Genomic DNA, 12,634 nt, shown 5'->3' with positions numbered 1-12,634 from the left:
CATGATCACCATCATCATGATGGTGGCTGCAGGTAGGAAACACAGGATGAGGCCAAGGTGTGCGGACTCCTGTCCCCTGTCAGTGACGCTAGGGGCAGGGAGGGTGCTGACTCTATTCCTGGCATCCACCGTGTTTCAATGCCCCCATCCACTGTGTCCACATGACATGGGAGCACACACATTGCCCGTATTGCTGACAAGCCATGGAGAAGAGATGGTTTAGAAAAGCATCCTCAGTCTTCCAGGCCCTCCTGACACCCCCCTTGAGAGCACCATGATTTTTCTGCCCGTGCAGATGCAGCCACGAAGGTGGAGTTTCCAACTGGCTTAGCCCAGGGAAGGGTTGCAGAATGGCTGTGGGGACACTGGGCAGGTGAGCAGACCCGGTAGGGAGTGGGCACTGGTGCCCAGGTATCGAGTTCAGTGGATTCTTTAGTTCCCCCAGCCCCACCATCAGACCACATGATAATAAAAGTAGAACAGAAAAATAGAAAAATGGAGTTCTAGGAATGAAATACAATCTCAAAATGAACAAACGTTTATTGAAAACTTAATTTGTGCCTGGCATTATGCTAAGCACGTTTGCATACATCATTTTCTCATTTAATCTTACTTTAAAATGCCATATGCGCTCCAGATTTTTGCTCTTTATTATTAGATACAGTGTCTATGCCTCTGCCTTTTTCTTAGGAAAATAAAGCGAAGCTGTTGCAAAACTGCCTTTGCCCCGAATAGCAGATCAGAATGCCAGTGATTTCCAGTGATTTCCAGAAGCTGGCAGGGCCGGAAGAGACCAGCTTTCTCCACTTGCCACTTCTCAGTGACCAAATCTCAAATTTCTGAACCCCAACCAACAAGTGTTTCCCCGCTTCCCCATAATATTTCTTATTTACCACCAGGTGGCAATGAGTAAATACGCCCAGGCAGACAAACATTAGCAGGAACCTAAGAAAATATCATGACATTCCAAAGAAAATTACAAAAATAAAACGCTCGTCATAGCTTTTGACAAGTTTCCGTGAACTCAGGGCTGGCCTGTCAGGGGGCACGTGATGCAGACTCAGAACTTCAGTTCGAGTTAAAGGCCTGTCACTTCTCAACGTGTCACCTGTGATCAAATCTCCTCTTTTTCAATTCAATGTGCACGATTTAATGATACTTGGCAGATCTGTGTGTCTTTGAGAAGGCGATAGACATAAAGGGTTTGGGCCCATGGCTGGGCCCGATACTTCAGTACAGTAAGTAAAACAAATGAGCACAACCCAGAGAAGATCATGCAGACCAAGCAAAAGGAAGAAAATGTAAACTCCTGAAGTTATCTATCTGTTGTTTTTCTTTTCTGAAGGGAAACTTACACCCACAGCATTCCTGCTCCAAGACGCTTTTCTCATTTAAAAAAAAAAAGCAAGAGGCTTTTCTGTTTCTAACAAATGGACAAATCTCAAATCTTCTAACTGATTCTTTAGGAACCTGCTTCTTTCTCTCAGAACATTCAGCAGCACCTGCTTCATCTGAAGCCCCCGAAGGGTCCTCCCTTGGGCAAAGGGCATCAAAGACTTAGGGCTAAATGTCCTCCAGGCTCCTGCCAGCCCTAGAATCCAAGCTTCTGCCTCCTGTCCTGGCCACTGATGGGGAGTTTTGACAGCTTTCCTTCACGCCGCCGCTCTCTCTGGGGTGAGGTCCAATTTTACCACCTGTTCAAAAAATGCCTCAAGCTGCTCATAATGCCCAGTATGCACTATTGAGACACCTCCTTGATCAGAAAACCAAACTGATTCTAACAGCTTTGGATTCTCTTGCTCCTATTTGGAACCAGATATCGGGTCAGGGCGCGATAACCCCTCCACACGCACACCTGACAGGAGGACACGTGAGTTAGCATCTCAAGGCGGGTCTGACGACCGAGAAGGGCCTCCTTGGAAGAGAGGCCGGGCTCTTTGAAATCCTGAGAGTGTCACCCCCTGAGGATGCAGATGAGGGTGCCCCCTCCCCGCCACCCCCAGAGAAGGCTGCATCCAGACATGGCGCTGGGGCCATGGCTCTGGGTTTTCCCCATGAACAGGATCAGCTCTGACCCAGGTCTGGGAGCCTCGTGGAGAAGATTCCGAGTGGAACTGAAACGGCCCTCCTCTGGGGAGTCACCCTCCAGGCTGGGCCCCCCAGCACCAGAGCTGAAACCCCTTAGGGATTAACTTTCCCGGATGAGTTGTTCTGTCGTGCACAAAAGGCCTCCACAAGGATGCTTCTCGCTGTTGTGCTTATAATAGAAAAACGAGAGAGAAAGAAAGAAAAGCGTCGATGTCGTTACAGTGGATCGTACACTACCGCCTCTAGGAGGTATTTAACACACGCACGTGGGTGGCTTTGATTGTCAGCATCTTTGTGGTTTCTACTGGCATTCATCCGTTCGGGCCACGAGGCATCCCACACAGCAAAGAATATTCCCACCCAGCAAGGCCTTTGGGTGAAAAACATCTAAGCTGAGAACTTATCTCTGCAGCCCTCAGCAAAGCCATTTTTGCACGACTCTAATACACGATGACATTTTGTAGCATGACAGAAACCGCCAAACACATGGAGACACTGGACTGTGCCTAGTTTTCATCTTTACCACTAGTTGTTCATCATCCCAGAAAAAGTGTGCAGTGGATGGTAATGCAGCCCGGGAACCCCACATCAGCAGCAAAACACACCCAGCTCTGTCCACGGGAAGGGCAGCCGCCTTCTCCAGCACCCCCGAGAGACTGTAAGCATCTGTTTTATTTTGTCATCTGAGGCTCTGAGCTCTGGCCATGGATGTCTCAAAACACACCTCAGCTTATTATTGCTTTTCTTCCTATCCCTGTGTTACTGTCAAAACATCGTATTGATTTTTAATCTAATTTTAAGTCAGTTGTGTTGTTTTTGAATTTCATTACAGGGCAATATGGAGGATAGTCCCCAATATTTTTTCTACAAAGGAGGCATTGATCCAGACAGAGCATCTTTAATTAATACTCTGGAAGATTCTCCAAAAACCCATGTAAACTGCTATGAAGAAATCTCTGAGGCAGCTGAGTAAAGATGACTGCTTCAGAGAAAGTGCACAGTACATATGCAACTGATACAAATTAGATAAAAAAATATAAACACACCAAACTACTTAGGATGAGATACAGAGAAGAGAAAACGGATGGAGGAAACTTCTAAAAGTCTGCAAGGTGAATCCCAACAAGGGAATGAAGAGGAGTGAGCCTCCAAGTGGACTTCAGCTTTATTTGCAAAGCGTGAATGTATGCAGAGAAAATAGAGGCAGGTTTGCATCCCAGAATTTAAAAGTTCCTAAAATAAAAATTTTGAAAAGCATTACTATAGGGCCTCCCTGGTGGCGCAGGTGGTTGAGCGCAGCGCTGTGCAGCTGTCCACAGCCTCTCAGTGCTGGTTCGATCCCCGCTGGCCACGGAGCAACACACATGGCTCAGCAGACCTCTCCTGTCTCGCCCGCTGCTCCCCTCAGCAGTGTATTTCTGTCAGTCTACATGTTCTGCACATCTGGCCTGTACCCTCCTGCACATCGGGCCTGTACCCCAATTCTTGTATAAAAAATAAATAAATCTTTTAAAAAAAAGAGAATTGCTGTAAAGATGGGTTCTCCGCACCCTCGCAGTTGTCACGCCCATGCTCCTGGCCTGAAGTGCTGGGGCAAGTGCAGGTGGGGGCTTGGAGGAACAGCCTCTGCACAGCGAGGCCCCTGACCCTGGCAGCAGCTCCTGCGGGGGAGACTGCAGCAGCAGACAGGGTGTTCCCAGGCTCGCTGAGCCCCAGATGCCCTTCCTCCTGTCTTGGAGACAGGAAGAGAAAGAACTTGAACTTAGGCTCAGCCAAGTCCAGGGCAGCCCCCCGCTGGGCATGCACTGGTGGCGGGGCGTTGCATCACAGTTATGTTCCTGCAGCCAGTGTCCGGCTGCCCACGGCGGATGTGAGGCCAGTGCTGGGCGGCCAGCAAGGTTGGACTGAGCCCGACTGGGCTTCTCCCTCGTGCTGCAGATCAAGACTTTTATGCATAGGAAACCTGGACACATAACAGGAAGGGGCTTGTGTATTGGGGGGGGGGGTTAGAGTGCCAGGCCCTCCGCCATGACGTACAGAGTAGGTCCAAGTGCTCTGAAGAGGGACCAGGACCTCACCATCCATGTGATTAAAGCACCACCATCTCGGGGGTATGATCAGCAAACACTGCCCCCCTTTCCAAGCACCCTGGGGTTATGGTCAATGTCAAGCACAACAGGGCAGTGGGTGCTCACTTTGTGGCACAGCAGCTCCAGCGGGACCCAGCGTAGCCCACTCAGGACTCAAGCACCCGCTCTGGAGGAAGAGGCTCTGAACAGAAAAGGCCCATTTGTAAGCAGCAGCTACTTTCACCAGGTCATGACAGCCTGGGGGACAAGTGACACATCACAATGGCCCTGGCCAGCCCCCCACGAGACTCCACGCCCCCATACAGATGTTGGGTTCCCCGCTGTCGCTGTCCATCCACTGCCTGCCTGCCCTGTCCTGATGTCACTGCTGTGGCCTCGGGCCGGAGCCCCAGGAGGAGCTGCCCTGCTTCCCAGAAGGCACCCTCTACCTTAGAGAGTCAAGCCTTTAAGGGGCCACACAGGCCTTTGCCCTCCTGCTGGACACACACCTGAGACAGGTGGCTCTGAGCCAGACACCTGGAAACTTCCTTGCTGATAAGAACTGGTGTCCCGGGAACACTCAGCTTCACTCTCCAAACCTGGATGCGAGCTCCCGCCTTCCACACCTGCGGAGGGGACATTCCTGGCGCCTCCTCTCTTTCTCACACAACGTAAACCCCAGAGTCGCCAGAACCCAGCCATCACTGACCAGCTCTTCACGCTAGTCAGAGCCCGGTGCCTACACAGAGAGCAGCAGAAAGTGAGTTGGGGTGGAGGTAGAGACGCCTGCCGCCGTGCTGCTTCTTCACTGCTGTATTTCCGCAGGCCATGGACAGGTAACGACGCTTATGATAATGACCAGGTCAAGGTCGCTGTTTCTGTAACCTATCGGTTTTCTATTCAGATCTGAGAATTGCAAAATGCCAGCGGGGAATGTATTCCAAGCTGGACAGGTGATAAAAGGAGAAAGAACAAAAACAAATCCTCCCCGGGAAATAAGACAAGCAGCTTCAGTGACTGAGCCAGCTTCAGTGACTCTTCTGGACAAGCGCCACCTTTCAGCAGAAGGCCAGACCCCCAGGGAGGACCGCTACAGACCCCCAGGGAGGACCGCTACAGACCCCCAGGGAGGGCTGCTGAAGACAGGGCTGAGGGGGAGCACTGGAGAGCAAAGGTGGCGGATCCTGACCTTTATTTATTTGCAGCCCAGTGAGACCGCAGCAGGGAGACATACAGCAGTGAGACATACAGCAGAAGGCACGTCACGGAGGGTAGAGGGAAACCAGGGGCCTGGCAGGGCCGGCAGGAATAGAACACACTAACCAGACAAGGAGAGAAATCTCAGCGTGTAGTTGAAGTTTTGCGCCTTTCATTCTCCAACCAGCTGACGAGCCCCAGAGCAAACCAAAACCTGACCCGGTCACGGAGACCTCTCTGGGGCACTCTGTCCTGCCCAGAAAACCAGTAATCTGGACCCCAAAGCACCGCGTGATGACTCGGTTTCTCCAAGAGGCTCAGAGGGGAGATAGAGGAGGAGGTGACCTCCCAGGCCATGTCTCTCTAATGAGCTTCACAAATATCCCCTGAGAACCTCCTGGAAGGCACCAGCCCCCTCTGGACATACTCTCTGGTCCTCTCGCAAACACTCCTGCCCCAGGTCTTTGTCTGACACCGGCCTACCCCATCAGCCCCACTGATCCCTGATCCTGACAGTGCTTTCGGGGGGCAGCATGCCTACTCTTCCAGGAAGATGGAGTTCTCTTGGTCACTGGTCACTCTACAGTATGGCTGAGGGTTGTGACCAGCCACGGTCTGACCAGCCCACATCCTTGTGAAACCACCAGTGACATGTCACTGTGTCCTACCCACTCACCATCTTGGGAGCCCTGCTCTGCTCTCCCCTGGCGGTCACTTGGCCGTCCACCTGCAGCCTCCCTCCACTGGCCACCAGAGCGCCACCCCTGGCTGCCCACCTGGCTCCCGGGTTGAAGCCCCCCACTGCCTGCAGGAGACACAGAGAATCAAGTTCACTTTGGCCCCCACAGCCAATCCCACCTGCCTTCGCAGCTTCCCTCCCCTGCGGCCCTCCTCACCCCAGCCCAGTCCGCCAGGCCAAGGGCGCGTTATTTCCTCCCTGCACCCCACTGCTCCGTTCTACAGTTACCAGCTGCGCTCCAGGGCCTGGAACAACCTTGGGACTAACTGAAGGGTGTCCCTTCATGGGCCCCTGCACAACCCACCAATATCTTCTCCGGGCCGCCTCACTTCCTTGGGCCAAGACTAAGCCCCCTAACTCACCCCCTTCTACTCTTTACACACCACCTGGAGTGACCCCTTGAAAAGGGGCATCAGGGGGTAGGTACTGGCATCACCTCCCTCCCTCCCTTCCTCCTCTCACAGCCTCCTCTCCAGCCCAGAGTCCACACGTGTTCATAATTATGAGACTGCATAGACACCTCTGTCACGTTCACGTCCTGTTGATAAATATTCCCACCACACCCTAAGATTTTAGAAACTCTTCCGTTGAAAGCCTCCCCCAATCTAAGGGGCAGGTGCAGTTACCTTCTTTCTTCACCAGGTGGTGCGTGCATTTTTCTGGGACCCACCCAGGTCTCTCCCAAGCTCAGGGATCTTTTGGAAAGTTTGCCTTATTCATTTCTTAACAGAGGTGGCTGGAACCTGTATGTTCTAATCGTGGGCTTCAGCCTGTATTACTTATAACAGCAGCTTCTCACTAGAACTTGAAGACATTGAAGATTGCCTACGAGAATCCATGTGCAAATAACTTCCTCAAAGCACAATTTAAAAGGAAGCAAATGTATGCCCCATACCTCAGATATGTCTTTTATAACACAACAAGGTATTATTACCGCCGAAGCACAGGACCAGAAACTTCAATCTGGAAGGGGGTGGTGTCTGTCTCCCCTCCTGCCGTGTGCCCGGGCTCCTATGCAAGACTAGCAACCAGATTGTATGTTTTTTTTTTTTTTTTAAATAGAGGCATGCTTTATTTATTTATTTGTTTGTTTGTTTGTTTGTTTGTTTTGTTTATACATACACTGGGTACAGTCAGAAGCGCGGGAGGGTGAGAGAATTCACCAGAGCCAGAGCGGGGAGCAGAGCAGGCAGAAGGACCGAAGTACACTGCTGAGGGGAGCAGCGGGCGGCAGGAGAGGTCTGCACGCCACGTGGGACCCTCCTCTGGTGGCCGGGGAGCAGCAGGGGATCGAACCGGCGCCACAGAGGCCGCTGGCAGCTTCGCAACCCAGCGCTCAACCGCTGCGCCACCGGGGAGGCCCCAGATTGTATGTTTCTCAAATGAAAAACATCGGCCTGATCCAGCAGACAAAGCTGGTGCTTCAGTTCTCTCCTCTCTCACACCAGCTACACTAAAATGGATTTGAAAATGCAGCTGATGGGGCCTCCCCGGTGGCGCAGCGGTGGAATGCAGGGTTGTGAAGCTACCTGCAGCTTCTGCAGCACTGGTTCGGTCCCCGGCTGCTCCCCAGCCACCGGAGGAGGGTCCCACATGGCGCGCAGACCTCTCCTGCCGCGCCCGCTGCTCCCCTCAGCAGTGTACTTCGGTCCTTCTGCCTGCTCTGCTCCCCGCTCTGGCTCTGGTGAATTCTCTCACCCTCCCGCGCTTCTGACTGTACCCAGTGCTTGTATAAATAAATAAATCTTTAAAAAAAAAAAAAAGAAAGAAAATGCGGCTGGTTTGCCACTTTCTCTTGCCTTCCTGCAAGCAAAGCAGTAAACGTTTTGACAAGGACCAAACTATGGCTCTTGTCCCAGGGGATTCTGTTCAGGCACTTGTTTTGACTTGTTCTTATTAAATGTCTGACGTGCCCCAGTTGACTGAGACATATTTGTTGTCTTCCTTTCCCTGCCTCCCTCCCTCCCTCTACCTGCCCAAGCATTAAAGCATTAATTAATTTCTCAGGTACCCAAAACTATCTTCTCAGGCAGCCAAGCCAGCAGGTTACGGTAGACACACGTGATAGGGCAAGGAATTTTGAGTGCCGGCCCTTTCGTGGGACAGACCCCTCCACTTTTTCATGTCAACCCACAAGCAATTTAATGAAATAATAGGGTGACTGTGAATTGGTTTTATTTTTATTTCGGGGTGAGATCAGTTAGAATAGGGGTGAGGTGAAGCTTGTATCTAAATAGGGGTAAGGGGAAGTTTGTACCTAAATACACACTTCAGTGACCCCAAGCAAGTTCCCATTTCATCCCATTTTTCTCTCCCACCAGCACCACAGCAATCCTCTCTCCTTCCTTGTGGCTACCGCTACTATCTATTTGCCCCTTGATCTCTCTGCTGTGGGGCCCACGTGAAGGTTGCACAGGCTCGCAGTGCCTGCACTACCTTCTTGTCCCCAAAACAGACAGAGTGCTTGGAGGATTTTAATATCACAAAGACAGGTGGCATTTTAAAAAGCAAAATAAAACAAAAACAAAAAAAAAGTGCAAGGAGACCTGGAATGTGTCCTGAAAGTCTTGATTCTCCTACACTCCGAGATCTAAATGGATGAGGTGATTTCTCACAGCTCTGTCTTTACTCCTCTCTGGCTTTTTCCCGAGATGCTAGCTTCCACCCACCATCCCTTTTCTTTCTCTTTTTTAAGATTTATTTATTTATGCATACAAGAACTGGGGTGTAGGCCAGAGGTAGAGGGAGGGTGAGTGAGAGGATTCACCAGAGACAGAGTGGGGAGCGGAACAGGCAGACTGACTGAAATACACTGCTGAGGGGAGCAGTGGGTGAGACAGGAGAGGTCTGCTGCGCCATGTGGGTAGCTCGCTGGCCGGGCATTGAACTTGTGCCGCAGTGGCTCTGGATAGCTTCACAATGCTGAGACTTAACCCCTTGCACCACCAGGCAACACCCCTTTTCATTCAGCAGCTGTCACTGCTCAGTCTCCTCCCTCCTAGAGCAGACTTCTCCCTCCATTCTCCCAGCCCCAGTTTAGGACAGGAAAGGCTGGTCCTGAGACCGTAGGGCGGGAACAGGACTGTCTACCTGCCTGTTCTGTCACCTTTGTCCTCGCCTCATATCCTGCACCATCCGTGTGAGGGACCAGCCTTGTTACCATTCACCCATAGATCAGCAAGATGAGGCTGTAAAAGGTGAAGTGATTTGCCCGAGAGCAAAAGGCCATGAGGTGACACAGGAACTGGCTAGTCCATTCCTCTGCTTCCTTTCGGAGAACTTCAGGCTGACAGGAGGCGGGAGGGGGAGGGGGCTGCACTACTCACGGGTCCCTCTTACATATATTTTACATCATTCTTCCTTTTTGCACAATGCGTGCTTTCTCCTCTCAGGCGTCGTCCCCGTGTAATTCCCGCCACCAAGTCACCCGTGCGCCATCGCAGCGTCCCTTGTGCTCTTCCCGCCCCTGCTGTGATTCTTCTCCCCGCTCCCCACAGTGTCTCTGATTTATAGTTTCCTGCTGATTTTGTTTTTTAATTTATTATCATTATTTTCAAAAATTGATGTTTTAGTTCTCAAACTGAGGTTTGAGATAACAAATCTTCATATAAAGCTGACGTAATTAAGAAAAGGTGATATCGGCATAATGACAAACTAATTAACCAAAGGAACAAATTGCATAGCCCAGAAATTGACTTGCTTTATGACATGTACGGAAACTTGGTTTATGACGGGACTTCCATTGCAAATCAGTGGAAGAAAAGTGAATTTTAAATCAATTGTGCTGGGATCATTGGTTATTCTTTTTTCTTCTTGGTTTTTTTTTTTTTTTTTGGTACTTCATTATTCATTTTTGGACAGTATTTGATTTCTCCCTCAGCTGTAGGCCCCATAGTTCCATCACCACAGTCCCCCGTGCTCTTCCTTCCCCTGCTGGGTGCCTCAGATCCCTGGGGAGCTTGTGAGTTTTGTTAAAAAGTCTCATTTCAAAATGGAAGCCATGATGGAAAGAATTAGCCTCTTTAAAGATATCCAGATACCCCAGTCAAGGGCGGGGTGTCAGCCAGGGATCAATTCAAATTTGGAAGGAGGTTTTTCAAACTAAGGTGTTCTTTATCCAAGGGAAGACCACACTGAAGTGAACCAGCACAGCACAGTCTCTAGGAAGAAAGTTCCCGAACCTGAGCAAAGAATTCCAACACCAACGGACATACAGCAGACGAACAAGTCCATTTTGTAAAGTCCCCAAACAGACAAACCTAATCCGTGGCAACCTAAGACAGGATACAAGTCGCTTCACAGAAGGATGGAGGTGAGAGAAAAACAAAAGTAAGCTGTTCCCTTCCTGCTTTGCTTCTGGCAGTTTCCAATCCAGATTCTTCACTGGAGGGACTTTGAACAAGTTACTGAAATTCCTGTGCCTCAGGTTTTTCCGTCCATAAAATGGGACTAATAATACCTTACCCAAAGGGTTGGTGTGAGAAGTAAATGAAATCATGTGTGTGAGGGCCCGGCTGGGCAGCCTGCGTAGGCGCTGTAATAAATGTAGCCACGATATCCCGCCCCCCTGCTGGACAGGGAGCCAGGATCAGAGAACAGGGGAGAAGAAAAGGAAAGACCGAACAGGCCAAGGATCAAAGACATGCAGAATCCACCCGAAGGCCTACAACAGAGGCCTTCTGCCCTCCCTCCCTGTGCCCACGCGGTCTTCCAGATGTGCTCCTGCAAGGGCCAACTGGCCCTACGCAGCCCCAACCAAGCTGATTTGGTCCATCAGTGCAGGTCGGGGCCTGATAAGAATCGGATAAGCCCACTTATGCAATGGGCTCGTGGAGGTTGCCAGGGCTGCCCTCCTGGTTAAACTGCAGGTTCACCAGAGCCTGATGGACATATCAGGTCTGGATCTGGGCTGGGAGGAACTTCACCTTATCCAGGTCAGGAAGGGGAGGGGTAGAGAGGCGACATAAACAGGGCAGGTGGCACACTGCCTGCCTGCAGAATGCAAACTTGGCTTCCATCCACTGACAAGAAGATGGGGGTCCCGCTGGGAAGCCCCACGAGCTGAGAGACCTGCAGGTCCCAGGGGAACAGAGCTGAGGAGGATTTTGGGATTTGGACTGGCTACTGCTAAGTGATGTCTTCGGCATCCATTCAGGGGATGCGGGTCAGGATGCAACTGCGGGGATCAGGCTGACCAGAAAACCAGACCGCAGAGACCACATGAATTCTGCACCGGGCAAACCTTGCTGATGGGGACAGGATTCCTGGGGCTAGAGTGGCTGAGCCTCACAGAGGCAGGAGGGGATAACTGGGTCACAAAAACGCTAGTATCTTGAGAAGCGGCAGGGCCCAGGCATTTGTCAGCATACACTGGACTGCATCCATTTATTTTATGGGGCAGTGTCATTTATTTTATGCAAACTGTCCCACAATAAAGTTGCCTTTGACAGAAAAAAATCTGATGTCTTAGTTACAGAGATTGTCCCCCTGGAGGAGTAAGTGGGGGGGGTTGATGGAAGAACCAGTAAGTCAAAGCCCTCTTGACCTCCCCCCAACACACACACAGCTGAAGGTCTGTCCAGGGCTTGACAGGTAGAAAAGCACTTTCTCCTCTTGATCATATGCTCTCCAGGTGGACATGATTAATCCTACTTTATAGCAAAGGAAACAGCCACTCAGGAAGTCTACAAGAGACAGGCTGAGTCTCCTGACTCCTGGAAATGAAGCACCATCCTGGCCTAAGGAAAATGAGGCCGAGAGACAGTCAGCAACTTGATAAAAGCAACCTGATTGGTTGGCACCAATGCCCACAGCACATAGAAGACTCCGCAGACCACGATCATGGATGGAGGCAGAAAGTGGGCTCCACTCTGCTCCTGCAACCCTTCCCAGCCAGGACAGAAAGGCATCTAGAAACCAGAGCCAGGCTCCATGTTGACACCCCCCCCCCACTTCGTCCCTCACCTCTCAGGCTCAGAGCAACCCCACGGGCCCCCGGAGGGCCGAGGGTCTAGTGGCTGGAATGCATGTCCATGACTCACCGCAGTCTGGCTTTCTTCCTGGCAGCAGCGGTCCAAAGCTCTCTCTGCTCCCCCTTCCCTGGCTCTGCACCCTGGGCCATTCCTCCCCGCTGAAATCACGAAGCTCTGACCCAGGGAGCCCCCGGGGCCTCACCTCCTTCCCAAAGTCCTTCACGTCCTTGACATTGGAAGGCGAGCCCCTGCAGGGCAGCGCCTCTCTGTGTGTTTTCCAAAAGCCTGCCTGTGCTTGGGAGGAGAGGGAGGCTGGAGCCGTGCACGCGGGCTAAGACCCTGGGCCAGCATGAGCAGCAGCGGATGGTGGCTAATCAGAGCAGGGTGGGGGAGGGAGGAGCCCCCTCTCCTCTCTGTTTCTTGTCTGTTCCACGGGAATTTTCCAACCCACGTGGAGTTACATTTATTTAGTTCTGTCAGTGAGAGCAGTCTAGGCTGGAAAATGGAAGCCACTTTCTTCTACTCCTTGTTTACAGAAAAAAGACAAAACCCTGAGAAGTATCAATTTC

The sequence above is a fragment of the Talpa europaea genome, assembly GCF_964194135.1.
Source record: "Talpa europaea genome assembly, chromosome: 3".
Taxonomy (NCBI): Eukaryota; Metazoa; Chordata; class Mammalia; order Eulipotyphla; family Talpidae; genus Talpa; species Talpa europaea.
Note: the sequence above shows the minus strand (reverse complement) of the source record.